At 53.8% G+C, this 27262-nt stretch overlaps 1 long non-coding RNA gene across 1 annotated transcript; it reads right to left on the bottom strand.

Moving 5' to 3' along the window:
- Positions 1-15988: 15988 nt before the first annotated feature.
- LOC123648342 lies at positions 15989-20454 on the bottom strand. Its single transcript, XR_006738578.1, has 2 exons — positions 20344-20454; positions 15989-18760 (listed from the first exon to the last, which is right to left on the bottom strand). It is a non-coding gene; the product is annotated as an uncharacterized LOC123648342 (long non-coding RNA).
- Between the last annotated feature and the right edge of the window lie 6808 nt (positions 20455-27262).

Raw genomic sequence — 27262 nt, 5'->3', positions numbered from 1 at the left:
GGACAAAGAGACTTCAAAGGCAAAACTCATCAGTGTACCGGGAGAAAACAAGAAAGCTGAGATGCCTTTTAAAAATGTGTTTTTAAAGAAATGGCTATGCCTCTGGCTTTTGTGAGCATTTTAAAAGTTACAGACAGAATTTTTGCTTTGTTTCTAAGATTCCAGGATGTCCAAAAGATCTCATTTTAAGCACGTGACCATTCCGATGATCGACACAGCATCCATTGTTAAAATTCGTTGCCCTTGAGCTATGAAAAACATTAGACGCCTGCTTTACATGGACAACGCAGGGCGAGAGCAGGTGGCTGGTTTTGTGTTGGTAAATTGCATTTCTCTTCTGTAAAAATTCTGGGGTTGTGATGTGGCCTGATTAGATCCCCGCCCGCCATTAACCTGCCGCCCTGGGGCCTTTGCCACCCCCACCAGCCCGCGGCCCCAGCCCTACCCGGCCATCTCCTCCTAAATTAAAGCTGCAGTGCATTCGGTCCCATTTACACAAAGCCTCTGTCTGACACATGCAATTATGAGGAACACGGGGGCAACGCGATTGCCAGAGCCCCAGAAAGAGGGTTTAATCAGAAAACACGGAGCTGTTCCAGCCGATTTATAATTTCACCACTTGCTATTCCTTTATGTTCTTGCGTGTTCAGATAATTAGATACACTAGTTCTTGCTTCCCGAGAGGCCAGAAAGGGCAAAATTTCTATTCTTTGTACATTAAAAAGATTAAATTATAATATAGAAAATCTGTAACTTTTGGTAGAAATGACAGATGCAGACTACATTAATTTCGGTGCTTACAAATGTTACAAGGAGCCGTGCGGCCTCTCCCTTCGCTCGTAGGTGCGTGCGAATTAATTACCTCTCCAATTTCAACGTCTTTCAAGTCAGCTTTCCACGGACAGCTCTGAAATTAAAAGGAAATAAGGTTTGATTTCAATTCACTGAGCATATTTGTTTTAGATGTTTAACCATTTAAGCCTTTGTACATGTACGTAAGTACATGGGCATTAACAGGCGTGCTCACTCTGCAAACACGGTGTGAAACAGCAAAGTCCTCGGGACTAGTGATTATGAAACAGAGGGGACAAATTTCAGTGTGGGACACTTGGTGAATAGCAGCAGATACAATGTAACCTTGGAGAGCTGAATCGGCACCCGACCGGCACCCAGGCCAGCACCCCAAGCCAGTGGGATCAGAACGAGACATTTTAAGGGGGACCCAGCACGTGTGCCCCACACAGGGTGCTGGGCGAGGTTCTGTCGGGACCGGGTGAGGCCAGCCTCACTGACTTGTCAGTGGTGACAGAGCCAGGCCGTCCACTGAGCACTGGCCGCAGCCCTCCCAGGACAACAGACAAGGCGCAAGTTCAGTCCTCCACGGGGTCCAGCAGGGAGGCCAGGCAGACCTGTGTCACCCACTCACGCCAGAGCCCCGAGCCGTGGCGAGTGCTGTGCAGGGAAACAGGTTGGGGCAGACAGCCGTGGCGTCCCCAGAGCCTCAGCACGCGGCCTCGTCTGCAGCACATGGTCTCTGCAGACGCAGTCAGGTAAAGACGAGGTCACCCGCAGAGGACAGTAGACCCCGAATCCAAAGACTGGCCACCCGCCGGTGGGGCCAGAGACTGGAGTGACGCCAGGGGCAGCTGGCAGCTCCCGGGTGGGAGAGACCCCCACCCGCCCTCCGGCCTCACTCCAGGGCTGCAGAAACAAACCGCTCCCAACCTGGTGGCCTGAAACAGCACAAACTTATTCTCTCAAAGTTCTGGCCGGAAGTCTGAAGTCCGTTTCCCTGGGCGGAAGTCGGGGTGCGAGCCGGGCCAGGCTCCTCCCAGGGGCTCTGGGGGTCCTTCTCGGCCCCGAGGGCTGCGTCCGGGCATCCCCACCCCTCGCCCCGTCCCCCAAGCGGCGGCCCCCGCTGGTCTCTGTGCTCCGTCTGCACTCAGCTTCCACCTTCCGCGCCCAGTGTCCTCTGCCCCCTCCTACCAGGACACGTGTCACTGCTGTCAGGGCCCGCGTGAGCGTCCTGGGCTGCAGCAAATCCCCGCACGTGGTGGCTGAAAACAGCAGACATTCGCTTTCTCACGGCGCTGGAGGCCCCAACAGTGTCTGAAATCCACAGAAGTGGACGGGGTGCCCCCCCCCCGGGGGGCTCTGGAGGTCGGCCCAGGCCTGTCCCCGCCTGGCACAGCCCGGTCAGACCCTGCCCCTCCCTCGCACCCGGCGCTGTCCTGCGTCTCCCCTCCCCGTAGGCCCCCGCTGTCGGGCTGGGCCCCTTCTCCATGCGACTCGTCCTAACTAAGAGATGCCGCTGCTTCCACGCGAGCTCACGCTGTGAGGTTTGGGGCAGGACGTGGGTTGGGGGTTTTGCTGTTTGACCCAGTGCAAGGCCCACGTGGCCAATCCTGGGAGAACCTCTGCATCTGCAGACCTGTGATCACGTCTGCAAAGCGCCTCCTGCCACACGAGGTGACATTGTCAGGCCCCAGGGATTCGGACCTGCATGTCTTTGGGGACCACTGCTCAGCCTGAACTCAGCCCACAGCCAGCAGGCGTGAGCACACATGCACCGGCAGACACTGCCGAGCACTCCTCGGGAATGCTGCTCTTAACGGCCAGGAGTGGGACCAGCCTGGCTGCACGTCACACACAGAGTCCCCTCCCTCCAGCCCGGCCAGCTTGGCTCTGGTGTGGCCACGGGGACCCAGGGCCAGGCGGGAACCTGGGTCCACATCCTGACCCCGTGGGCAAAGGCGGCCTTCCCCTGGGTCTTCAGGGGGTGCTGGGAACATCCCGCGATGTCCCTGTCTTGCTTTCACAGGACAGGCTGGGAAAGAGCGTGCAGGAGCCACCTGAGCCATAGAGCATCGTGTCCCAGGGCTACGTGGCCAGGGACCACCTGGCACAGCCCTGCTGGCAGGAAGCTGGGGGCGGGGATGGGTCCCATCTCTGGGACCAGCTCTGTGGGGCAGGCCGCCCGGGCTGCTCAGCCCTGGGGGGGTGGGTAGGGCCGAAGGCCGGCAGGAAGGTCCAGGAGGGACGTCATCCTCCCTTTGCCCCCCCATCTCCATCTCTCTCTCTCTCTCTCTCCCTCTCTCCCCTCATTCTGGGAGCCTTGGGGCCCTGGGTACAGAACATTGGGTCAGCGTGTCAGGTGCGGTCCTGTCTGGGGGGTGCTCTGTGACCCTGTTGCTGTCCCTGGAGGCCCCACGCCTGGTCCTGCAGAGCTGGACGCTGGCAGCAGGCACCGTGTCCACGGGCCCCACAGCTGACCCGGGGGGGCCTTTCCTTTGCTCTGCAGGGGCTGCAGCAGGTGGTGTGGCCCCCGAAGGGGCAGGGGGGCAGTGCCTGACTCGTCGGGCACCAAAGCCGGGTCCACACGGCTACTCTGCAGCGCGAGAGCCGGGAGACCCCACACATCAGCGCGGGAGGCAGAAGGGAGGTTGCTGTGGGTGACAGTGGCAGGTGGCCCCCCACTCACTGATGGGGCATCCTTCACCGCAGCTAAAGGCAAGCCCAGCACTCCCTGGTTGGGTCTGGGAACCTGCCTGGTCCTGGCTCCCTGGGCCTGGCTGGTCCTGGCAGCCCCTGGCCATGGGGGTGACGCCCGCTGACCCACAGGCCGGCCGTTGGCCAAATTCTGTCAGGCCACGAGGACCTTCTGTGCTGGCAATGGAGCTATTGATTATCTATTGATCTTTGGAATGAGTGCTCGGTGCCCGTGGTCAGCTGCCCCTGGCTGGGCCAGGAAGTCGGTTGACGACCTCCCGGCTGCTGGCTCCGGGACCGGTGGCCAGGCTGGGCGTGCGCCGCTGTGTGTGCAGAGAGAGTTCGGCACCAGAGGGCGCCGTCGGCACACCTGCCGCCCAGCTGGAGCCCGGGGACCAGCCGGGACACACACACACCTGCCTCGTTGCTAAAGTCACAAGCAGAAGCCACCATGCAGCTTGTGTCTTCCTGGACTACCGTGGCTCTGTCCCCACGTCCAGCCTGAGTCCAGTGCAGGTCCCCTTCCCGGACGGTCCCTCGGTCTCCGTCGTGGCCAGTAGGTGCACCTCAGTCTTCACTGGGCCCTGTCTGTTTTGTTATGGTGGTTTTGAGGTAAGGAAGGTTTTGATGTCTTTGTAATTAAATCTAAACTTTAAAACATCTTATTGATACATGACATTTGTACATGTGTGTAGGGCACACGCGGTATTTCGGTAGCCGGCAGACGTGTGTGCTGAGCACACCAGGGCCATTAGCATGTCCACCGCCACGAACAGTTATCATTTATTTGTGTTGGGAACATTCCAGTTCTTCTCTTCTAGATATTGTGAAATGTACAGTAAGTTATTGTTAACTCTAGTCGCCCTACGGTGCCACAGAACACCAGAGCCCAGGCCTTTGCCCCCTGGCTGCCTGTGCCCGACCACCCTCTCTTCCTCCCGCCCCCCGCCCCCCGCCCCCGCCTCCGGCATCCACACCCACTCTCCACCCCGCAAGACCCGCGTGTGAGTGAGAACACGTGGTGTTTGTCTTCCTGTGTCTGGCTTATTTCACTCGGAACGATGACCCACGCTGCTGCGAAGGACGGGATTTCCCTCTTGCTCACGGCCGAGCAGTGCTCCACTCCGCGAACGACCGCGCCTTCGAGCCCTGATGGGCACTTAGGTCGATTCCACATCTTAGCTGCCGTGAACAGAGCCGTGGACATGGGTGCAGGATCCCTTTCACCTACTGGTGGCCGCTCCTTTGGCCGAATGCCCGGTGGTGGGAGTTCTCCTTTCAGCTTTCTGAGAGCCTCTGTGTGGTGTTCCCATCACGGCTGCACCAATTCGATTCCCGCCAGCAGCGCAGGGGGAAGGGTGCTCCCCGTTCTCCACACCCCGCGGGCACTTGGTACTTTCGTGCTTTTCATAATGGCCACTCTGCCAGTGAGAGGAAGCCACCGTGGCTTTGACTTGCGTCTCCCTGGCGACTAGCGACGCTGAGCATTCTTTCGTGTGCCTGCTGGGACTGACACCCGGAACACGCAAGGAACTCAGACAGCTCGACAGCAAAGGACCGAAATAGTCCCACTGACAGTGGGCACAGGATCTGAATGGACATTCGGGGCACGGAGACGCACAAAGGCCAGCGGGCACAGGGAAACCTAAACACCGTTACGCTGTGTGTCCTTGTTTTGCTCTAAGCAGTGGCTTTAAGGCTGTGCTCGGAACCTCCTCTAGAAGCCCCCTTTTGGGGGTGGGGTCAGGACAGCCGTCTGAGCTGTCCCCCACAGAAAGTCTTCTCTGTCTTGCAAAGCCAGGGGGTTCACAGGAAAAGCCCTTCCTGATCGAGAGCACACGAGCGTGTCTGCGGCGGCGCACCTGCTCCCGGGAGCCCTGAGACACGCGCGGCGTTTACTCGGGGCTCTGGCGCGGGACGCCTGGGAAGGCCGGGTGCAGCCACCCGGCTACTCCAGCTGCTCTCCCGGGGCCTGCGGAGCCTGGACTGAGCTGGGACTTGGGGAAGGGGGTCAGTGGGGGGGGGAGGCTGGAGAGCTGTGGGGGGGGCCCGGCAGCACAGGGGTCCTGACCGGGAGCGAGAAGGGTGGTGGCACTGCTGGGTTCGGGACACGTGAGGCTCCTCTGGTCCCTTGGGCAGACGGGCTGGGGGGCACAGATGGACGGGAACTCACAGCAGCCTGTTACATGGGCTGCAAGACGACCTTCAGCTTTAGTGTGATTCCTCACAAAGTCCACCTTCAGCCACATTTGCCAGAGGCAAACGGCCCTCTGATCCACATGCGCCAGCGCTGGCTTCACAAGACCTTAAGCTCTGCCCGGTGGGTGTGAGACAATCTCAGTTTGTGTCCTTCTCTCCTTCCTGATCACCACGGCTGGGCTTGCTCACGCGGCAGACACCACCTCCTCGTCGTGGGACGCCGTCTCCTCCCACGGCTGCCTCTGCCGGTGCTCGGAGGCTCCGGCCCTTTGCTCACACCTGAGACTCCTGCTCCTGCCAGCACACCTGCCAGGGCCTCACAGTCCACCCCCCACACCTGCCACGGCCTCACGGTCCACGCCCCACACCTGCCAGGGCCTCACGGTCCACGCCCCACACCTGCCACGGCCTCACGGTCCACCCCCCACACCTGCCACGGCCTCACGGTCCACCCCCCACACCTGCCACGGCCTCACGGTCCACCCCCCACACCTGCCAGGGCCTCACTGTCACCCTGGAGGGCCTCTGCGGTCCCGCAGGTCTCTGCTGTTCCTGGGGTGGGACATCAGCTGCTTTGTGCAGCGGGAACACTGTGAAACAAACCCCCAGTGATGTAACCTCGCTGGGCGCAGGAGGGGCAGGCCGAGGGGGCTGCGGGCTGGCGTTCCGGAAACCAGGCCGCTGCCCACCCTCACCCCTCACGGCCACACGGTGGTGCTGTGAGCAGGGTTTTCCACAACATTCAACTTAATTCCTGTGATTTTTTTTTTTTTTTTCCCCCAGAGCCGATTTCAAGTTGAGATCAGGGAGCACAGGTTACAGCTGCGACCGCAGAGAACGGGAAGTGGGGGATCCACAGCTGGAAGCCCTGCTGTACACCCCAAACTTCACTGCCAGCAACACATCCTGAAACTACCCAAAAAATGGTGTCGGACGTGCATTTGGGGCATGGGAAGATGCTCTAATGTGTCATCAAGAGAAAACTGAAAGCTACTAAATAGCAGGAACAGCATGATCCCACTTAAACATTTTGTTTGGGAACATCAAAAAATGGTAAAGATCGGTACCTCCCGGTGCACCATAAACTAGCATGGGTTAGTTAGTTTTCTTACTTCTGCGTGTATATGTGTAACATCAACAAAACCACCGTCCTCTGAATATCGCTGGGACCACAATGTCCCCTAAACACCTGGATACCCAGGACGGGCCAGGAGGACGTCCCCAGGGAACGTGTCCTCGCCAGACCAGAGTCCAGAGTGGCCCACTGGGGGTGGGGGGACGGCCTCCCTGCCCGACGCCTCCTCCCCAGGGTTCCCCCTCAGGAGCGTCGGTGGAGGCCATCAGGTGTCAGGTCTGTCCCCCACTCCCGGTGACCCCCCAGGCCCTGACCCACAGCGACGAGTAGCGGAGGAGCATCTTGACCGTGACAAGCCCCAGGTCCCGGTTCCTGAACTACAAGCAAGTCAGCTTTGCCCTGGGAGCTGTGAGACGTCACCTGGGCCCCACACACCTGCAGAGTCACTCTGATCCCCGGGCTGGAGCACCTGCCACAGGTGCCAGTGACACTGCCCTTCACCCCCACGGACAGGGGCCTCACCCCACCACCTGTCACCTGTGCCCGCAGCATCTGAGACAGCAGTGAGCTCGCACTGCCAAGCAGGCACCACCCAGGAACCCGGAAGATGTGACGCCCCCTCCTAGGCTTGGAGAAGGTTACCTGTGGGGACGCTGGATGCTGGGGGTGGGAAGAGGCACAGTCCTCAGCCACCACGGTGTTACCTGGAAGCTCAGCTTCCCCAAGGTCCACGGGGCCCTCGACCCTCTGCCCACAGCCCTGCCTCCCACGGCCGACCCGAAGAGCCCCCGTCTCTGTTTTCTCGCAACCTGTGCCATGGGCTGAACCGTGTCCCCCCAGACTGCTGTGTTGGAGCCTGCCTGGCCCTCGTACTGTGCGCGGGACTCGAGTAGAGACAGGGCTCGCAGGTGCCGTCAGCTCAGTCGTCCGGACCACAGGCCAGCCGGGAAGCCGCCGCCCCAGGGTGGGCCCTGCCTGCACCCGGGTCTCTTCTGGCCTCTGCTCCAGGCTGAGGAGACGCAGGGCAGGTCCTCACGGGAGCTCGGGCCACGCGCCTCGGGGCCATCCACCCTCCGGAGCCTCCCCGGCCAGGCCAAGGCTGCCCTTCAGCACGTGGATTTTGGGTGAAAACAGGTGAAGTGGCGGAGCTGGGGGTCCAGGAATCCCCCCTGCAATCAAATACTCTGTCAGGTATTTCTTGGTTACTGTTGCAGTTTATTCCACGTGAATTTTAGAAGCCTGGTTCTGTTGGAATTTTGATTAGGATCACATTGAAATTATAGACTGGACACATTACGTTTAAGAAACGTGGTATTTCTCTCCAGTTACTTACCTATTTCCTTTGTCTTGGAATTTAATTCTTCTGTTCTGTTTCACTGCTACACAGAAAAAACACAACGGGAACTCTCCCGCACTGTTGGTGGGAATGTTAACAAGAGGGCGTGTTCCCTCCGGAGCGTTCACGAATATTGCTGCACGGTAGCAGAGAAAACAGGGGAATACAGGCCACAGCCCAGGACAGGGGCTCCGTGCAGCTCCCGTGTGCTGTGTGTGACGAGGGTGGGGAACAGGGGCCCCGCGTGCCACGTGCCGGTGCCTGCTGAGCAGCAGCAGAGGCTTGTCACGGGCTCCCTGCCTTGCGTCTGTGTGTCAGAGACACAGACATGTGGGAGGGATCCTGCTCCGTGTCTCCCCGCCCGGCACACGGCCCGGTCCGGGACCACAACGACGGGGCACTGCTCTGCCACACGCTGCCTGGACGGTGAAAGACCCCTCACCGGGTCGGCGTGAGAGCGTGAGCCGGGGAAGGAGGGGGAAGTGTGCTAACTGCTGATTTCTGAGCAACTGTGGGCACTTCCGTGTTCTGCAGAAAATGAGGATGAAGTTGACAAAACTAGGAAGAGGCTGCCGTGGACGGGCCACTGTGGCCGCCCCCACCCTGACCTTCCTGCCTGCTCCACGGGTGGGCGGAGGCCCTGAGGTCACACGCCGTCCGGCTGTGCATGTAAGAGCGTGTGCCAAACGCAATCCCGTCAGCCATCTGCCTGCTGACACACAGGCAACTTGTCCAAGCAAAGAGAAAACCCTGACTCAGAGCTCAGCAAATAATGCAGCCGATTGGAACAGGTTCACTCTCACCGAGATGTCTTCACACCATGGTGATTTTAAACTGATGGTTGGTTTTGAACTGCTTATTTAGGTGTGATGAGTGCATTTGAGGGGGACTGTTTTATAACAATGTTGTGTTTTGAGAAAACTTTCATGACGTGTGACGGTCCAGCAGCACACACATGGTAAATTCTGTGACCAGAGCTGAGGATGCTGGTGGCCTCCCTGCAGGGACCACTGTCGGCCTTGGGCCCCGTCACTGTCCTCGCCCAGCTCTGAGTTCCATGCAATGGCACCGTGTGGGATGCACCCTGGAGCCCGGGCCTGGGTCTCGCTGTGCCGTGGGCCCCTGCAGCCTGGGCGGTGCCGTCACCTGGTCAGAGTCGGCCGCGTCACCACCCGCGATGCATCCGCCACCTGCGACGCATCCACCACTCTACGAATGGGTGTTCGGGCCGTCGCCTATTAATTCGAGGTACATTAATGTTTAATATAGTTGCTGGTGTAATTCATGTTAAATCTCTTCTTTTGCTATTTGTTTTCCTTTTATACTTGCACTCTTTCCTCATTTTCTCTTTTCTTGCCCTCTTTTTGATTAATCAAATACTTTTATCATTTTATTTCACCCCTATTAGCTTGTTAGTGCATGGACTGTTTACTTAGATGCTTCCTGGTGACATCTTTTATTCACAATGGCTCTTGAGAAGTGACACTGCTTTTCTGAGGACAATGTTCTGTCAATTTTAGTTAATTGCACTTTTCTATGAATAGATATTTGTTCGTCTCATCTATATTTTCAAATCATAATATTCTCTTATTATATTGTTTTTAGTATCTTGTTTAACTACTTCTTTACCTGAAAGCACACTAAATAAATATGATAGAAGAAGTGATATTTTGACATGGTTTCAAGCAAAATCACAGTCACTAATTTGTCAACACATTTTTAGTCAGAAGGCCTCATATGGGACACTTGGGTGGCACATCATGTCTGGGTGACTGAAGCCTTTCCCTTGTGAACACACACCGAGGGGCAGCATCTGGCCATGCCCAGCAGGTGTGCACCTGTGTAGGTGTTCAGGTGTGCAGGTGTGCAGCCGTGTAGGTGTGTAGGTGTGCAGGTGTGCAGCTGTGCAGGTGTGCAGCTGTGTAGCTGTGCAAGTGTTCAGGTGTGCAGGTGTGCAGCTATGCAGGTGTGCAGCCGTGCAGGTGTGCAGCCGTGCAGGTGTGCAGGTGTGCAGCCGTGCAGGTGTGCAGCTGTGCAGGTGTGCAGCTGTGTAGCCGTGCAAGTGTGCAGGTGTGCAGCCGTGCAGGTGTGCAGGTGTGCAGCTGTGCAGGTGCACCATTTCCAAGAACATCAGCTGTCCTCACTGAGTGTTTCTTAATGCCCAGTATAGTCTCCCACCGTAGCTTTAGTGCAGTTTGACTGCAAGGTAACCACAGGCCCCCAAAAGGATGAAAAACTGGTGAAGACACAGTGGGAAGAACAAGGAAGAAAGAAAAAGCTTTAACCACGAGCGACAGGTACGACGAAGAGAGTGGGAGAGGAGAGAGAAGTCTGTCTCCGCGTGTCCCCAGCGTCTGGGAAGCTCAAGACGCTAACGCAGAGTCTGAGTCTCTCGCGGGCTCCGGAGACGGCGCGCTGCGTGGAAAGTGCCACAGGTGCTGCGGGTCGTCCGTGTGTCTCGTCTCACACAGGGGGCGGAGGCTGACGGCGCGTGACGGTCACCAGCGCTGGTCAGTTGGCAGAAGAGCCCGCCGGCGTCCGCAGCACTTCGCAGTGGGGCGGGCGATTCCCGGAGCGCTGTGCCGCGCGGCACAAGTCGCAGGTGAGGAGGAAAGATGGTGTCGCTGGGCCTGCCTGGTCCTGACGGTTCAGATCTCCCTGAAGGCCACACGGGTGCGCTTCACACCCACAGCTTCCTCCGCTGATCCCGAGCTGGGCCCTCTCGTCCCGCTTCAACTGGGGGAGGGGCAGAGCAGAGCCCACAGTGGGCGGGGCGGCCGCAGACCACACCCACCCCGCAGTCGGACCACACCCACCCCGCAGTCGGACCACACCCACCCCGCAGTCGGACCACACCCACCCCGCAGTCGGACGCAGGCGTCCGTGGAGTCGGAGGTTCCGTCTCAAACGCAGCTGGTCCAAGACCACCTTGAGGGTGGCAGGTGTGAAAAGCCCGTGTCAGAGAAAGCACGAGGTGAACCACAGCGCAGAGGCCTGTTCCCGCTGCTCCCCAGAGTAAGTGGTTTTCGATTTTCAGAGTATCTGGTTTTGAGCGAATACTTTGTATCATAAAATAAACGATAGCATCTATTCATTAGAACCGACCAGCAGGAATGGTTCTTGGACACACTTGGCTAGTTATTGATTTTTTGTTGCCATCTGTCCTTTATTTTAATGAAACTGGCCTGTGTTTCCTTAAACAGAATCTCCAATTCAGACCCTCCAATAATTCACACCTGGCCCCCAGGAATCCTCCAACAGGGAAGCCAACTCTTCAACAGACGCACTCTGAGCCAGGCACTGTCCTCAGGGCAGAGCCACATCCTGCCACCTGGGAGGGGATGTCACAGTGGGAGCGATAGGCAGGGGGCCGTGGGCATTGGCGTGCCAGGCGTGCTGGGCGTGCCGGGTGCCAGGGGAAGGCCAGGAGGGCTCTGCAGGGCTCCCTGAGGTGGCCTCTGAGCAGAGCCCTGGGGAAGTGAGTGGGAGCAGCAGGTGCAGTGAGCAATGACTCAGGCATAACCCTCCAGGGTAGCGGTCCACCCCTGCATAAGCCAGGAAACCAAGCAGCCAGCACGGGGAGGGACTCGGAGGGGTGGGGTCAGACGGGTGAAGGGCAGATCGCACAGGGCCTGGGGGGACCGCAGAAGATGTGGGCTCCTCCTGGGCAGGCTGGTGGGGGGGGGTCTCACCCCACTGTGTTGGCCAGGCTTCTCCAGAAACAGGTGAATGTAACAGGTGTGCAGAGAGGGACAACTAGGTGATAAATGATACACAGAGTGTGTGAGAGACAGAGATGGATAAATCCACGACGGGTACACGATAAACAGGTGGACGGCAGACAGATGCAGTCTTAGTGCATTTTCTATTGCTTGTAGCTGAATACCTGAACCTGGGTGATTCATAAAGAAAAGGAACGTATTTCTCGTAGAGCCTGCAAAGTCCACAGCCAAGGGGCCACGTCTGGTGAGGCCTTCTCACTGGTGGCACCCAGGGGCACAGATGCCACCTGGCCGGGCTGCGTGTGCTCTGGTCTCTTCCTCTCCTTACAAAGCCACCAGCTCCCCTCCCCCATCATAACCCATTAACCCCTTCACCTGCGAGTCCAGTAACAGGTGAACCCACTCGTGGCCAATCACCTCCCAGCCCTACACGTAGGGAGTGAATTCAGCACGAGCTTTCGAGGGGACAGACGTTCAAGCCACGCAGACGGATAGGTGTGTAGACCACAGAGAGACTGGGAGAGAGGACAATTTATCAGAGAAGTTGGCTCCCGCAGTTACGGAGGCTGAGAAGTGCCACGACCTGCCGTCTGCTTGCTGGAGCCTGGGGAAGCCACAGGTGCAGCTGGGAGAGCAGGAGCCCCGGCGGTGCCGGCCCCAGCCAGGGCAGGGGAAGACCCAGGTCCCGCTACCGCAGCCAGGCACAGGGAGAAAATTCACCCTTTCCTGCCCTTGCTGTTCTGCTCGGGGCCCCAGGGGACTGGGTGACACGGATGTGAGCCCTCATCTCTCCTGGAATCACCTTCACAGACACACCCGGAAGTGATGTTTAACCAGCTACCTGGGCATCCGCGGCCTGGTCAAGTTGAGACAAAGGTAACCACACACTTCCTCACGTCTTCAAAGGTCCCTCGCGGGTCTGCCAGGGAACAGGGGGTGTTCTCTTGCCTGAGTGCCCTTCCTGTCTGTGTGGGGTCTCTCCTCCCACACCCACGGCCAGAGTGTCCTCCCGGCCGGGCTGACCAGGGCCCGCGGCTTGGCCGAGGCGGCCTCTTCCTGGCGCAAGTGCGTGTCCTCTCCCCCCTTCTCTGTACGCTGTGTCCACGTAGGATTTGGGCTGGGGTCTTCTTGTTTCCAGCCTCCAAACCAAGTGAGTCTCAGGGGGCACCGAGCCCCACCCCAGTCTCTGCCCACGGCTGGTGGGCGTGGGGGCGGCCCGCGCCAGGAGCAAAGGCAGAGACTGGGGCGGGGCATCGGCTGCAGCAGCAAGGCAGGTCTTTCCTCCATTGGTTGCTGCGTGTGGCCGGCTGAGCTCTCACGGGCCCCCGGCCACGGGCAGGGACCACGTGCAGGGACAGGGGCAGTCCCAGCCCAGCGTGCAGCAGGCAGGGTACTGTCTGCTCAAAGTCTCACCCAGCCCAGGCGTGACCCAGCCCCGTGCCAGGACGGCTGCCGTCACCTCCCAGCTAGGACAGGGCAGGGGACATGCCCGCCGATGCACACACCTCTGGCCACTAAAGCTGCACAATCGGATTTGCTGTGCAGTCGCTGGTTAATCCGGGACACACTGGGGAAGGTCACTCGCCAGGCGTGTTTGGGCATGTCCTGCACCACGCACAGGAGTTAACGCTGGGAGCCTAAGGATGGCTTTAACTGTTACATACTCGCCATAGTATGTAGCAAAGAGATCACCCAGTTTATTAAAAAGGACTGAGAGGGACGAGGGTGTCCCCCAACCACCCACAGGCTGGGGCAGCAGAGGCTGCAGAGAAGGTCTCGGCTGAGCAGGAGCCAGAGCCCTGGGGGAGGGGAGGAGGGCACAGGCTCCTCCCGGGGGGTCCTCCCTCAGGGCCTGGGCGCCAGGCTGGGGGCAGGTGAGACCCCCACGGAGGCCAGAGGTGGGACAAAGTCGGGATGTGAGGAGTGAGCCCAGGAAGCACCTGCCATGCTCCGGGAAGGTGAGAGGGTCACGTGGACAAGACCCACCTGTCACGAGCACCACCCTCACCTGCCCACTCAGCCTGCGCCCCTGAGACCCACCCAGGCACGAGTCTTCCCAGAGTCTCATTCTTCTGCAGAGCGGCTCCCTGCGATTTGCTGGGAGGGTATGTTAAGGCCTGGTCTCCTACGGCATCAGAGACATCTCGGAAATGCGCCTGCACTTCTCAGTTCCTCTCCCAGAGCCAGCGCCGACGTCACAGGAGCCTCAGAGTGTCACCGAGCCTGCCTGGAGCTGACCGGCCTGTGTCCCCAATGCCTGGGGGGCGTCTCAGGCCCAGCCCTCTCCCTGCCCACCCCGCTGTCTGCACAGAGGACAGGGGCCACTGGCCCGGAGTCCCAGGGCCTGTCCGGGTTCTGGAGGCCCCTGCAGTGCGGGGAAGAGGTGTCACCTTGACCACAGAGAGGGGTCTGCAGGGGCGCGGAGCTGGCCACACAGAGCCTGGCCAGCCGGCATCAGGAGGCTGTGGCTGTTTGTTTTGTTCATTCCAGAATATTCCTTAAGCCAACTTTCCCCATAAGGTGAATCACAAAACCAAATAGTGCTTGGGATAGCTCAGCCTTTGAAGAAATCCCTTAAAGGAGGCTGTGACAGCGATGAGCTATAGTAAATGTTCTACTCAATTAGCCTAAAATGGTACCCGATGGATGCCCGGGAGACCCAGCACCCACACTCAGCAGGAGCCTCCGTGCGTCTGTGAGCAACAGGCCGGATGAAGAGCTCACACCACGGCCAGTGAGACCCCTGCATGTGAGCCTACTGTGAGCCCCCTGTTCCCAGGGGCATGTCCCCCGTGGGACGGGCCCTGCTGGCCGGTTCCTCTCCCAGCGGATCAGCTGCAGCCCACCCGGTCCCCGGCCTGTGGGTCTCAGGGTCTCAGGTCCCTGCCAGCCCACAGGACGACCCCAACAGGCCAATCCCACCCTCCCAGGGCAGCCAGGGGAACCCCACACCCTCCTCACCTGCGGGCTGCCCCCCACGTGGCGTGTCTGACCCTTCCCACAAGGATGACAGACTGAGCCCTGCGTCTCATTGGCCAGCCCTGGGGGTGGGCATTGCCCACTTGTGCTCCTGGGGCAGGGGGTTCTCCCGCACCAATGGGGTGAACAGGCAGGAGGGGCCCAAGAGCTGCGCTGGACACGGGCTTCCCCGTCACTGGGCCACCAGGCAAACCCACCAGGCTTCCCTTCCCTGTCGGGGAACCGTCCAAACAGCTCAGATTTCAAAGTTGAAAAAACACAGCAATGATTGGGCCTGAATAGGACAATTCCACAAAACCCACATGAATGGAGCTCTAAGTCGTGGGGGCTCCCAGCACCGCCCCCCGGCACTGGAGCGCCAACTTGGGCCAGAGCCCAGGCCTGGGAGCTGAGACAGGCCCGAGCACTTGGGGAATGAAGGACAGGGCCTCGCACAGGCAAGGGGGTGCCCCCGAGCTCGGGGTGCGCAGAGCGGGGGCGCTAACTGAAGCGCGCTCTCCCAGGGCGCCCGTCTCCGTCCATCAGCCTCTGGCCGCGGCGGGGCGGCCTCTCCTGCCCACGGTGCCGTGAAGGAACAGAGGCTTTTTGTTGCGCTGCGGTTTCCAGGGCTGAGCTGGCTGCGTGCGCTGAAGCCGGGGCACCTGGCCGGCATCCAGCAGGGGACAGAGGGGCCTGTGTGTGGCGCTGGGCCGGCATCACGGCACAGCCTCGGCGGGAAAGTGGGCCGGCCGTTCACGAAGCTCTGGCTCCGCTGCACCGGGTTTGCTTTTCCCAAAGTCACTGAGATACCAGCCCCTGCCAAGCCGGGCGCCCACCGCGCAGCGCCGTCGGGGTTAAACTGAAAATGTGGCCGAGGCAGAGTCGGGAAACGCCTTTTCCCTCACGCCCTGTAACAACGCTGAATGAAATCATTGAGAGCAAATCCCACTCTTCAGAAACGCATTTGGCTGAGAACTGTCTGTGCCAGCGTCAGCCTGAAATAATCCCTCGCTGACACCCTAAGCCCCGCGGAACCGTCTGTCACAGAGGCGCTGACGCCGCAGGGCGCGGCCAGGACACTGGCTCTCCCCAGCTGCGTCCCGAGCGCGAGGCCAAGACCAGGCGCAGGGAGACGCTGGTGCCGAAAGTGCCCTGTTGTTAGGAAAACGCGTCACTTTCCATTTTAAAATAAAATTGAAAAAACTGAAATTAAAATAAAACAATATAAAACCATACTTTCATTGTCAAATGAAATAGAACTAAAAACATAAATTCAAGAGTGAACACTCTCACTTTCTTGGCCGCCTCCCCGCCGGGCGAGACTCCTGCCAGATCCAGGCCGAGCTGCTTCCTGTCTTGTCCCCAGTCCCGGCCACACGGGCCTATCTGCTGTCCTTCAACTTTCCAAGGGACACTTCGTCGTCATCCGCCTTCTCCACTTGTCAAAATCCACCCCGTGGCCTACAGGGGTCCAGGGGCCCCACCCGGAACTGCCACCTTGGAATTCCCTGGACTCCGAGCCCCACTTTGGGCCCTTCGGAAACCCAGCCCAGCCAGCTGCAGCAGCGGCTGCGCCCTGATGCCACCAATGGCGGCGGTGCCTGCAGCTCTTGGTTATTCAGTATTTGGTGTGTTACTGCGCCAAGCTTGATCACTTTCTTCCCTTGCAGATGGGCATTTTCAGTTTCTCGCAATTCCAAAATAAAATTCTACTCGGGTGTGGGTTCCCCGGGGTGCTGGAGGGCGACCCCTGGAACTCGAGGTGCGTGACCTGCCTGCATCACATTTGCCCGACCTCCAGCGTGGGCTCCGGTCCCCACACTCAGCCCCTGCAGCTCTGCGTCCCCGCACGGGGCCTGGTCAGACCCTCGCTCCTCGGCCAGCGGAGCAGAGATGCATGTCCCACTCGGGGCCAGGGCACGGCCGTGCACAGCAGCCGAGCTCCGTCCCTCCATCTTCCCTGCCTGCCGGTTTCTCTCCTGTGAGTTGCCTGCCCGTGGGCTCTGTCTAGTTGGGGTTGTGCTACTTTCCCGTAGCTGCGTGGAATTCCTTTACAAGTTATGCTAATTCTTTTCCGCTCATATTCATTGTGACTCTGTGTTTGCCCAGTTTGCGGCTTTTATTTTCAGGTGGTTTCCGGTGACTTTTTCAATGTTACTTATTTAAATGTATCAATGTTTTCCTCTATGACTTGTGCATTTGTGGGCTTTTCTGTCCCAAAGTCATTAAGATAATCTCCTATTTTTTAACTTTAAGGTTACCTTTCTCACATTTTACCACTCATTGATCTGAGTTTTTTTTTAACTGTGGTAAAGAAAATGAATATAAAAGTTGCCATTTTAACCATTTTTAGGTGCACAACTCGGTGGCAATAGCTGCATCCACAATGTTGTGCGCCCATCACCTCCGTGTGTCTCCAAAGCCAACTGCAAACAACTCATTCACTAGTGACCCACCTCCCCCGTGCCGAGGGTGTCCCTGCCCTGGGGGGGCCGACAGCACCGTGAACGGGAAGACGGGGCGCGGAGCGAGGAGAACAGGCGGCTCTTCAGGGGACGGAGCTCATCCCAGCTGACGTCCCTCCCCTGGCCGGCTTGTGCTGAGGTTCTCACCGTCTGCACCACACTCAGAGGAGGACGACTCAGCCGCCCTCCAGCATGGTCGCACAACGTGGGTCTGTTGGCACTGAGCGTTTAGGAATGTTTCCTTCTGCTTTGCAGCTCGCTGTCCTCACGGGCCGACCCATCCTCCCCGGGGGCTTTGCTGCCCTGGGAGCAGAGCAGGTCCCACCCTGGACCTCACCGGGCACAGTGCCCTCCAGCCCCGCCTCAGCCTCTGAGCCCCCCAGACAGGCCCGAGTGTCCCTCAAGAAGGCAGCAGAGAGCACAACCCTTGGCACTTCCTCCTCGGGGGCCAAGAGAGCAGGAAAGGCCACCAGCCCACCCCCAGTGGAAGGAAAGGGATGCAGCTGTTGTGCTGGCACCGTGAGGGAGATGCCCCAGAACTGCCGAGGTGAGAGGAGGACGCACACGCGGCCTGCTAATAGTCACAGCTGCCCTGTATTGAGAGCCTTCCACAAAACGCACCTGTGCCCGGGGTTGAATGTCAGTGCGGTCCGCAGCGACCCTCGTGACGGGTCTTGTTACTAACTGAGCTGAGAAACCAGGGCTCAGAGTGGAAATGACTCATCCAAAGTCACCCCAGTGCTAAACGGCAGTGCAGGGACTCTCAGGCTGCAGAGTCCTGACGCCTGCCCCACACCCCACACGGGGGCTCTGGGGACGGCTCGGCACAGCCGCGGAGCAGAGCGCACCTCGTCTGAACCCCGGCTGCCGTGCACGTGCGCTGGGGAGGTGCCTCCTCTGCACGGAGAAACACGTGTGTGTCTTGAGGACTTAGAAACTCAAACGTCCAGAGGAAGAACTGAGGGCACAGCACTGTGGGCCACGTCGTTCCCGACAGTCGGCCAGTCTGTTCCGGACAGTCGGGATGCAGAAGAAACAATCAGTGCAGAGACAAGGGGCTCAGTCGTCCCAGGCAGAACATGCTGTCTCCTCCTCTGGGAATCAGAAATACTCAGACCTGGAGTTCTGCTGAAATACGTTAAATCAGCAGCGCTTTCTGTGGTAGTTTAGTTGGTAGCTGAAAGCTGAAATACCCAGCTTTTCATAAAACCCACTTGCGTTCCAAGAGCCAATGCTTAAATACAGTGTGACTAATTCTCCAGCCCTCATAAAAGAATCAGTGCTCTACAGCTCACCACGTCCTGTTGAGCTCCACGGAGGATGCGGGTGCTCCTGCCCGCCAGAATTCCTGCTGGTTTCGGGAAAGACCAGTGAGGCCAGAAAGCAAACACGAGGCACTAGGTGAGCGCTGATAAGGTAGTCAACAGGCAAGAGGCACTTGCTCTGTGCCAGGCTGCTTCTGGGAACTGCGTTCACTCCTTGAACTTCACAGAAACCCTCAAGTTCCAGCTTGTCCCTATTTTACAGGACGAAGGTAAACAGAGCAGAGAAAAGCCAAGTCACTTCCCCAGGTCACAGGAGGAGCCCGTGGTCCCACTGCACCATCGCCTGCCCGTGTCACGGAGTGTGACTTGCATAACAAGAAGAGCCTGACTGTGTCCATTCGTCCCAGCTTCAGAATCCTTGTTGGTTACAAGCAGCTGCTTGGATAAGCCTTTAGTTCTCAACATGGAGAAGAGAATTGCTAAGACATTGTGAAACAACATTGCCTGGATAAATATCTGTCTGAAAGAACAACTTAGAGCAAAACTGCTAAATGAAAGCAGATTGGCACAATTAAATGGTATGTAGCTAAATATTTCATTTTAAGCTTGAAAACTACCACTGCAAAAAATTGGGTTCGTTCTGGGTTAACAATGTGCTAAGTGATCATTCTAAAAACACACCAGAACACCGAACTATATGCTGTTTCCACCCAACTGACACACACACTCCAAGGAGTCAGGGGCTGCACACCCAGCGGTGTTCACAACAGCCAGCCCAGACATCCTCCCTCCAGCACAAGTGCCAGTGTCTTCCTCGGTGTCAGAAGGGCCATGTCCTCTTTGTGGAGTCTTTAAAACCAAGTGGCTTACGAAACAGCCCCTGATCAAATGAGAGTTCTGGGCCTCAACGACTCTTACTGAGATTGGCACAAGGGGTGTGAGATCAGGTGATTCTTGGTCTGTTATCAGAGATCAAGTGCTGCTTCTCAAGGTGACTTCCCTGTTTGCTAAAGCAAGGACTTCTTGCACAAGCAAACCCTCTGGGCTGCTCCAGCTCAGGTGTCAGTGCACCTGTGCTGTGACGCAAACAGGACAGGTATGTGGGCAGGTGCAGGTGAGTGTAGGTGTGGGTGTGCAGGAGCAGGTGTATGTGCAGGCAGGTGTGCACAGGGGCAAGTGTGTATAGGCGTGGGTGTGTAGGTGCAGGTGAGTGTAGGTGTGGGTGTGTAGGTGCAGGTGAGTGTAGGTGTGGGTGTGTAGGTGCAGGTGAGTGTAGGTGTGGGTGTGCAGGTGCAGGTGAGTGTAGGTGTGGGTGTGCAGGTGCAGATGAGTGTAGGTGTGGGTGTGCAGGTGCGGATGAGTGTAGGTGTGGGTGTGCAGGAGCAGGTGTGTCCAGAGGGGCTGGAGGGGCTTCCTAGTCTAACGCAGATGCACGACATGCAGGGCAAACACCGCGTGGCCAGTCCGGGCACTGCCGGCAGCACACACCCATTAGGGTCAGGTTCACTCACACGCAGCAGAGCTGTTCAAAACAAGAATAACCCGAACAAGACAGAACTTTACTCCCTCACATTCACGAAGGCCAGAGGAGGCCGGTGTGGGCAGAGAGGGCCCTCCACGGGGTGCAGGCCCCAACGGCGCCTCCCTGGGAGCTCTGCGGTGGCGTTTTCTTCCCAGAGTTGTTTTACAGCCCAATACTGACGCTACAGCTCCAGCCATTACATCCACCATCCAGCCAGCAGGAAGTTACTCTCCCTTTTGGGCACTTCCCGGGAACCCCACAGCCTTGTGCTTCTGTCCAACTTGCTGGCAGGACTCAGCGGCATAACCTCACCTCAAGGCCAGGTGGGCTGGGATGCGCAGTCTTCCCTGCAGGTGGCTGTACTTCCAGCTGACACGTGCAGGTGAGGTGAGGACGGACGCTGGGAGATGCCGCAGGCTCTGCCGTGACCCAACTCCTCCCCACAGAGAATTTCCTCCTTCCCAGCCAGGGGAGGGCTCTGTCTTTGCAACTTCGAGGAAATACTTCACACCGAATCCCTTACAAATGGCAGAGATGCTATAATTAACCACGCTTAGGTTTTAGAAAACATAGGACTAAATATGCTTTTAAAAGAGGAGATGCGACCTCCTCATTTGACCGACAGACACTGGGGTTTGTGCGGGTCAGGAAACGAGACGCCCTGCCTTGGAGTGGCCCCCGCGACCCCCACGACGGCCCCCGCGATGCGCCCTCCCTGCTCCCAACTGTGGGGGAAAAAATTGACACAGTGTTTTCAAAGCCAGCTGGAAAGAGTTACTGCAAGGAATCTTTCCCGGAAGATCACTCTTTGAGAACACTTGTTTTCATATTTGTGCTATTTTCGACATTTTGGGAAGCAAAATTGCACACAAACACTTGTTCTGCAGACCCAAAGTGTGAAGGAGGAGGCATCCAACTCTCACCACAGCCCGTGCCGCTGGTGTCAGTCGTCTTGGTTGTCATGAAGACCCGCGAGGAGAGCCCACTGCAGCTCCTGTCTGGTGCGGAGGATCACCCGCTCAGCGTCAACGACGGCGGGGCCGGCTCAGCCGCTGTTGGGACGCTGTGTTCCCTGCGCCGCCCAGACCGGAAAGTCGGGAAGTCCACGGACGTGGCCTCAGACGGTGTCAACGTGACTCTCACGTGTCTGAAATGCTTATGTGAATGTCAAATGAAGTCAAAGCTGCCAAATAAAATGTAAAGACGGTGTCAAGTATCTAGACCCGTATTTCATGGCCAGTGTCCCGTAGTTGAGGAAAATTATTTTCTCTGGATGCCAAGAGTGGTACGATCGGGGCCCCTCTGGAAGGCGGCTGCAGAGGTGATGACGGCAGGGCAGTGTCCAACGGGGAATCCTGACCAGTGGCCGAAAGACCCCTGGACAGAGGGGACAGGACGGAGCCAGGCCATTGCCTTCCCTCCCGCTCCTGGCTGTGACCTGGGTCACAGTCCCTTGTGCCTCATTTTCCCCATCTATAAAACGGTTCTCCCTCTCCCATTCAAGGTGCCTTGGAAACTGTTCTACACCAAGTAGATGAAACTTCCCGTAACATGCACGTGGGGTGTGTGGGCATGGAGGGCTGTGTGCACGGCACAGAGGGCAGCAGCAGGCCCGGGACTTGTCTGCCAGGCTTTGGGGTCCAGAGCAGGGGAAGTGGCAGGGGGAACAGCAAGGGCGAGAGCCCTGAGGCCAGAGCACACCTGCCGGGCTGGGAGTGTTACCAACCTCACGGTTCTTGGTCCCCAAGTCAATAGAAATTGGCACAAGACTGAAAAAGGAATTTATACGGGCAAGGCTTTATGGGGGCAGGGGGTGGGGTTGCCCAAACAAAAGGGAGAGAGTGCTGCTAGGGAGGACCAGACGGGCTCTCTGAACAAAGGGCTGGGGAACTTTTGAAGGGCAGAGAAAGCTTGATGCCGGCACTGAAGTCCTGGCACGTAGAGGTGGAGTTTTGCTGGCAGCTGCCCATCTGTCCATCATGCTTCTTCATATGTCGCATGTCTCATTACCATGTTCAATCTCCACCCTGGGCTGTGATTTTTAGCATTAAAATGGAGCAAAAGGTCTATGAATGTTCAGCTTTGGGCTTCGTCCTGGCAGCAGCTGGTTTGTGCTGCTGTGACGGGGCCGGTGGTTGCCTCGTCCTGTCACAGAGAGCAGAGCTGCCTTCCATCGAAGCTGCTGTCAGTCATTTCCAAGCTTTTGTCAGGATTGTCAGCAGGCTCCAGCTCTGGCTCGAGGCTGAGGCTGGACGCCAAGGTGCACCTCCTGTGAGATCTCCGGAGGACGGGCAGGGAGGGCCGTGGCGAAGGCGACAGCAGGTCGTGAGGCTGCTCCCTGTCGGCGGGCCTGACGCGGTCTTGCAAAGGGAGGCCTTGTCCACACCACTGACATTCGGAAGGGTCCCTCCGGGCACAGAGGTGAGAACACAGGGCAGAACCAGGGCCGGCCAGGGCACCAGATAACAATGAATAAAATATGGAAAATGTTAGCAGAGAAAAAGAAATTATTAAAAAGAACCCACAGAAGAAAAAAGAACTGAAAAATACAATATCCGAAAATAGCAACTTATTTAATTGGCTTCACAGCTGGATGGCAAGACAAAGGAATGAGCATTGATCCACAGAAGCAGATCGTTAGAAATTGTCCCCTGTAAAGAATAAAGAGGGAAAACATTGAAAAAATGAGCAGACCCTCAGGAACCTGGGGACAACAGCAACAGGTTTAACATACATGCGGGGGGAGCTCCAGGAGAAGGAATGAGGGAAAACGCAGCAGAAACAGCATCGGAAGATGCAGTAGGAGATAGTTCCATGAATGCAGTGGAAGACGCACATTTCCAGATTCAAAAGCTCAGGAAATACACAAGCAGGATACACACAAGAAAACCACAGTTAGGAAGATTAATGTCAAAGTGCTGAAGGCCAAGGATAGAGAGAACAACAGATCACAGCCAGGTAAAGTGACACATCCGCACACAGTGATAGGGACCGAACCACGGCTGACTTCTCATCACAACATGCAGGTGGCAGGAAACAGTGCCACATTTCAAAGTGCTGAAAGAAAATAAATTGCCAGCCTAGATTTCTAAAACCATGAAAGTATTCTTCAATGCAATGATGAAAGCAAAACAAAGATTTTTTTAAAAAACTAAGAATTCATTTACAGTAGACATGTGTTAATACTGTGAGAAATGTTCGAGAAGTTCTTCAGGATGAACAGATGTTACACCTTGTGGAAACCGGAAACTTCAGGCAGGAATAAAGACCTTCAGAAGCAGTAAATACATTGATTATTAATTTACTATCAACTTCTTTAAAACGCATAAGACTGTTAAAAGCAAAAATGATTATATTCTCTTGTAGGATAAAAAATAAACATAGATATGGTGCACATGAAAATTATACCATAAGGGATGAGGGGTGAAAGGAAGGACTACTAGAGAAAGAATGAAAATTCAAGGACCAGCTACATTCTGTCTACAAAAGACTCACATCAAGTATGAAGACACAAATAGGCTGATAGTAAAGGAACCATGCAAAATTAAGAAGGCTAAAGTGTGATAATTAATATCAGGAAAAAATTAACTTCCAAACAGACTATATAACCAGAAGTAAAGACATTTCATAATGTCACAAGGTTTGATTCATCAGAAAAACATCCTAACCATAAATATGTATGTGCCTAATAGCAGAGCTTCAAATCACATAAAGCAAAATTAAAAGGGACAATAATGTCACAATGTGGACAGCACATCAGTAAAAATAAAAGACACGTCATCACTATCACCAGCTTGAGCTAACGGATGTACCAGAGCCCCACACCCAGCGACAGCAGAATACACATTCTGCACAAGTTCACAAAGAAGAGTTATTAAGACAAACCTCAATAATTTGGAAGTTTGGGTAATATAAAATATGTTCTCTGACCACAGTGGAATTAAATTAACAATCAATAACAAATACAATATCTTGAAATTTTCCAAGTATTTTAAAACTAAAAAATACTCATATAAATAACCCAGGGGTCAAACAGTAAGTTAAACGAGAAATTGGAATGCATTTTCAACGTTTCACAATCTGTGAGAAGCAGCTAAATCAGTATTTGGAGAAAAATTTATAGCACTAAACACCTATATGATAAAAAGAAGAAAGTTCTTAAATAAATGACTTCAGCTTCCACCTTAAGAAGCTACAGGAAGAAGGGTAAATTAAACTCAAAGTGATCATAAAAAAGGAAATAATAAAATCATAGAAGAGATCACAAATTGCCAATATCAGAAGAGAGAGTGGTGACACTTATACATATTCTACAGACATTCTTTTAAATTAATAACAGAAATTCTGAACAACTTGATGCCAACATGCCAATACATTTGACAGCTTATATCAGATGGACAAACTCCTGGAAAGATACAAAAACCAAGGCTCACTCAAGAAGAAATGGATACCCAGAATAGCCCTGTATCTATTAAAGAATTCAAATTTGAATTTAAAAACAGTCCTACAAAGAAAACTGCATGCTCAGATAGCGTCACTGAGAAATTCAACCAAATATTTAAAGAAAAAATAATACCAACTCTACACCAACTCTTCAAGAAATGTAAGCAGCAGGGAATATGCCCCAGATTATTCTACGAGGCAAACATGACTCTGCTTCCAAAACAAGATACAGACATTGCAACAATATTTCTCATGAATACAGATGCAAATGTTCTTAAGAACATGTTTGCTAATAGAACCCAACAATGTAAAAAAAAAAAAAAAAGGATACTATACCATGCACAAGTGGAAAAAGCGAAGGATATTTGCTCTCCCCACTTCTATTTGAAAGTTTACTGGACATTCCAACCAGTAGAATCAGGCAAGAAAAAGAAATAAAAGGTGTTCAGACTAGAAAGGAATAAGCAAAACTGTTTTTATATGCAGACAACATAAGTTTCTATATAGGAAATACAGAACCAATGAGAAAGCTACTAGAACTTACAAGTGAATCTAGTAAGATTTCAGGACACAAAAATCAATATATAAGAATAAATTGTATTTCTATATACTAGCAATAAACAATCAAAATTGAAATTTTTTTAAAGCAGCATTTACAGTAACACAAAATATTAAATACTCAGTGATAGATCTGACAACAGAGGCACAAGACTTGCACACTGAAAACTACAAAACACCTGAGAGAAATTAAAGAAAACCAAAATGAATGGAGAGATACACCATGCTAATGGATCAAAAGATTCAACATTGTTAAGATGTTATTTCTCCCAAAATTTATGTATAGAGTCAACGTAATCTCAGTCAAAATTGCAGGACTCTTCTGTGGAGAATGATTCTAAGATTTATTGTTTATAAGATTCTAAGATTTACATGGAAATGGAAAGGATCTAAAACAGCTGCAATAACTTCCAAAAAGAAAAACTAAGTTTTGAGAACTAATGTTGTCTGATCTCAAAACATCTTATAAAACTATTGTAACCAAGATTCACATCCAAATGGATAAACAGGTCAATGAGGCAGAATAGAGAGTTCAGAAGTAGAAGCACACAGACGTGGTCAATTTTCACCAAGGTGCAAAGGCAATTCAGTAGAGAAAGAATAGTCTTTACAACAAATGGTGTGGAATAATTGCATATCCACATGCAAAGAAACTAAAATTAAAAACTTGTATCTATACTACATATCCTATAAAAATTATCCCATAATGGACTATAGAACTAAATGTAAAATATAAGCTATGAAGCTTCTTAAGGAAAACATAGGAAAAAATATTTGTGACTTTGAGTTATGCAAAGATATTTTTGGCTACGACATCAAAAGCATGATTCATTTTTAAAAGGATAAATTGAACTCTATAAAAATTAAGAAATTCTACTCTTTGAAAAATATTTTAGAAAGAGTAAGAAGACAACCACAGAATGGTAGAAAATATTTGAAAATCATATATTAATGTAAAGGAATTATACTCGGAATATATAAAAACTCTCTAGACTTATTAATAAAACAACAACAAAAATATTTTAATGAGCAGAATATCTGAAAAGATCATCAAAGACTTATGGGTAGCAAATGAACACATGAGAAGATGCTCTACCTCATCACTCATTAGAGAATGCAAATTTAAATCACAAAGAAATATGACTATGTATTAGAAAGTTTAACGTTAAAAAGTCTGATCATCCCAAGTGTTGGCAAGGATTTGTAAAAGCTGAAACCCTTATACACAGTTGGGGGGAACGTAAAATGGTCCAATGACTGTGGGAAAGAGTTTGGCACTTTCTTTAAAAATTATCACTCCGCCTTCCCACTCACAAATATTTTCCCAAGATAAATGAAAGCATACATTTCTGTACGAGACTTGTACCCAAATGCACATAGCACCTTTATTTGTGGCAGCCCCAAACTGGAAACAACCCAAATATCTGTCAACAGGAGAATGGGTACACAAATTGTGGTATGTGTATACAATGGAATATCATTCAGCAATAAAAATGAGTGAATGATAAAAATAGAAATGGGTGAATCTCACATACTTATACTGAGTGAAGTAATTGAGACCAAAAAGAAAAAACTGTATGGTTTTGTTTATATAAAATTTCAGAAAATGCAAACTGACCCACAGTGACACAGTGTAGAACAGTGGTTGCCCAGAGTCGCAGGGGTGGGGCTGGGATGCAGGAATCGCAAAAGGACAGGAAGTAACTTCTGGGAATGATAAACACGTTCCCTACCTTGAACGTGAGGACGATCTCGTGTATATATGTGTGTGTGTACACTTTAAATTTATGCAGTTTATTGCATGTCAGTTACAATTCAATAAGTTATGATAAAAAGGAAATAATGAACATAAATTTTCTAAATTTTATTAAAAGTATAAACCTAGGAATCCAAGAAGCTAATGATTTTTCACTCACATAGGTATATCATAACTGATGTACTGAAAAACCAGTGATAAAGCCAAAAATCTTAGAAGCAAATAAAAATACAAACAAAACACTTGTTGAGGCAAAATTCTGTATCAGGGAAAAACATCCTACAAAAATGAAAGTAAAATAAAAAACAATTTTACACAACCCAAATCTGAAGGATTAGTTGCAGGCATTTTTGTACTTAAAAAAATAATAGTAGAATTTCTTCAAGAGGAAGAAAAATGATACAAGAAGGAAACTCAGATCTAAACAGAGCAATGAAAGTGCTTAAGTTGGCAAACATATGAATAAATACAAAA

Source organism: Lemur catta, chromosome 12, assembly GCF_020740605.2.
Source record: "Lemur catta isolate mLemCat1 chromosome 12, mLemCat1.pri, whole genome shotgun sequence".
NCBI lineage: Eukaryota > Metazoa > Chordata > Mammalia > Primates > Lemuridae > Lemur > Lemur catta.
Note: the sequence above shows the minus strand (reverse complement) of the source record. Positions and strands in the feature narration are given on the sequence as shown.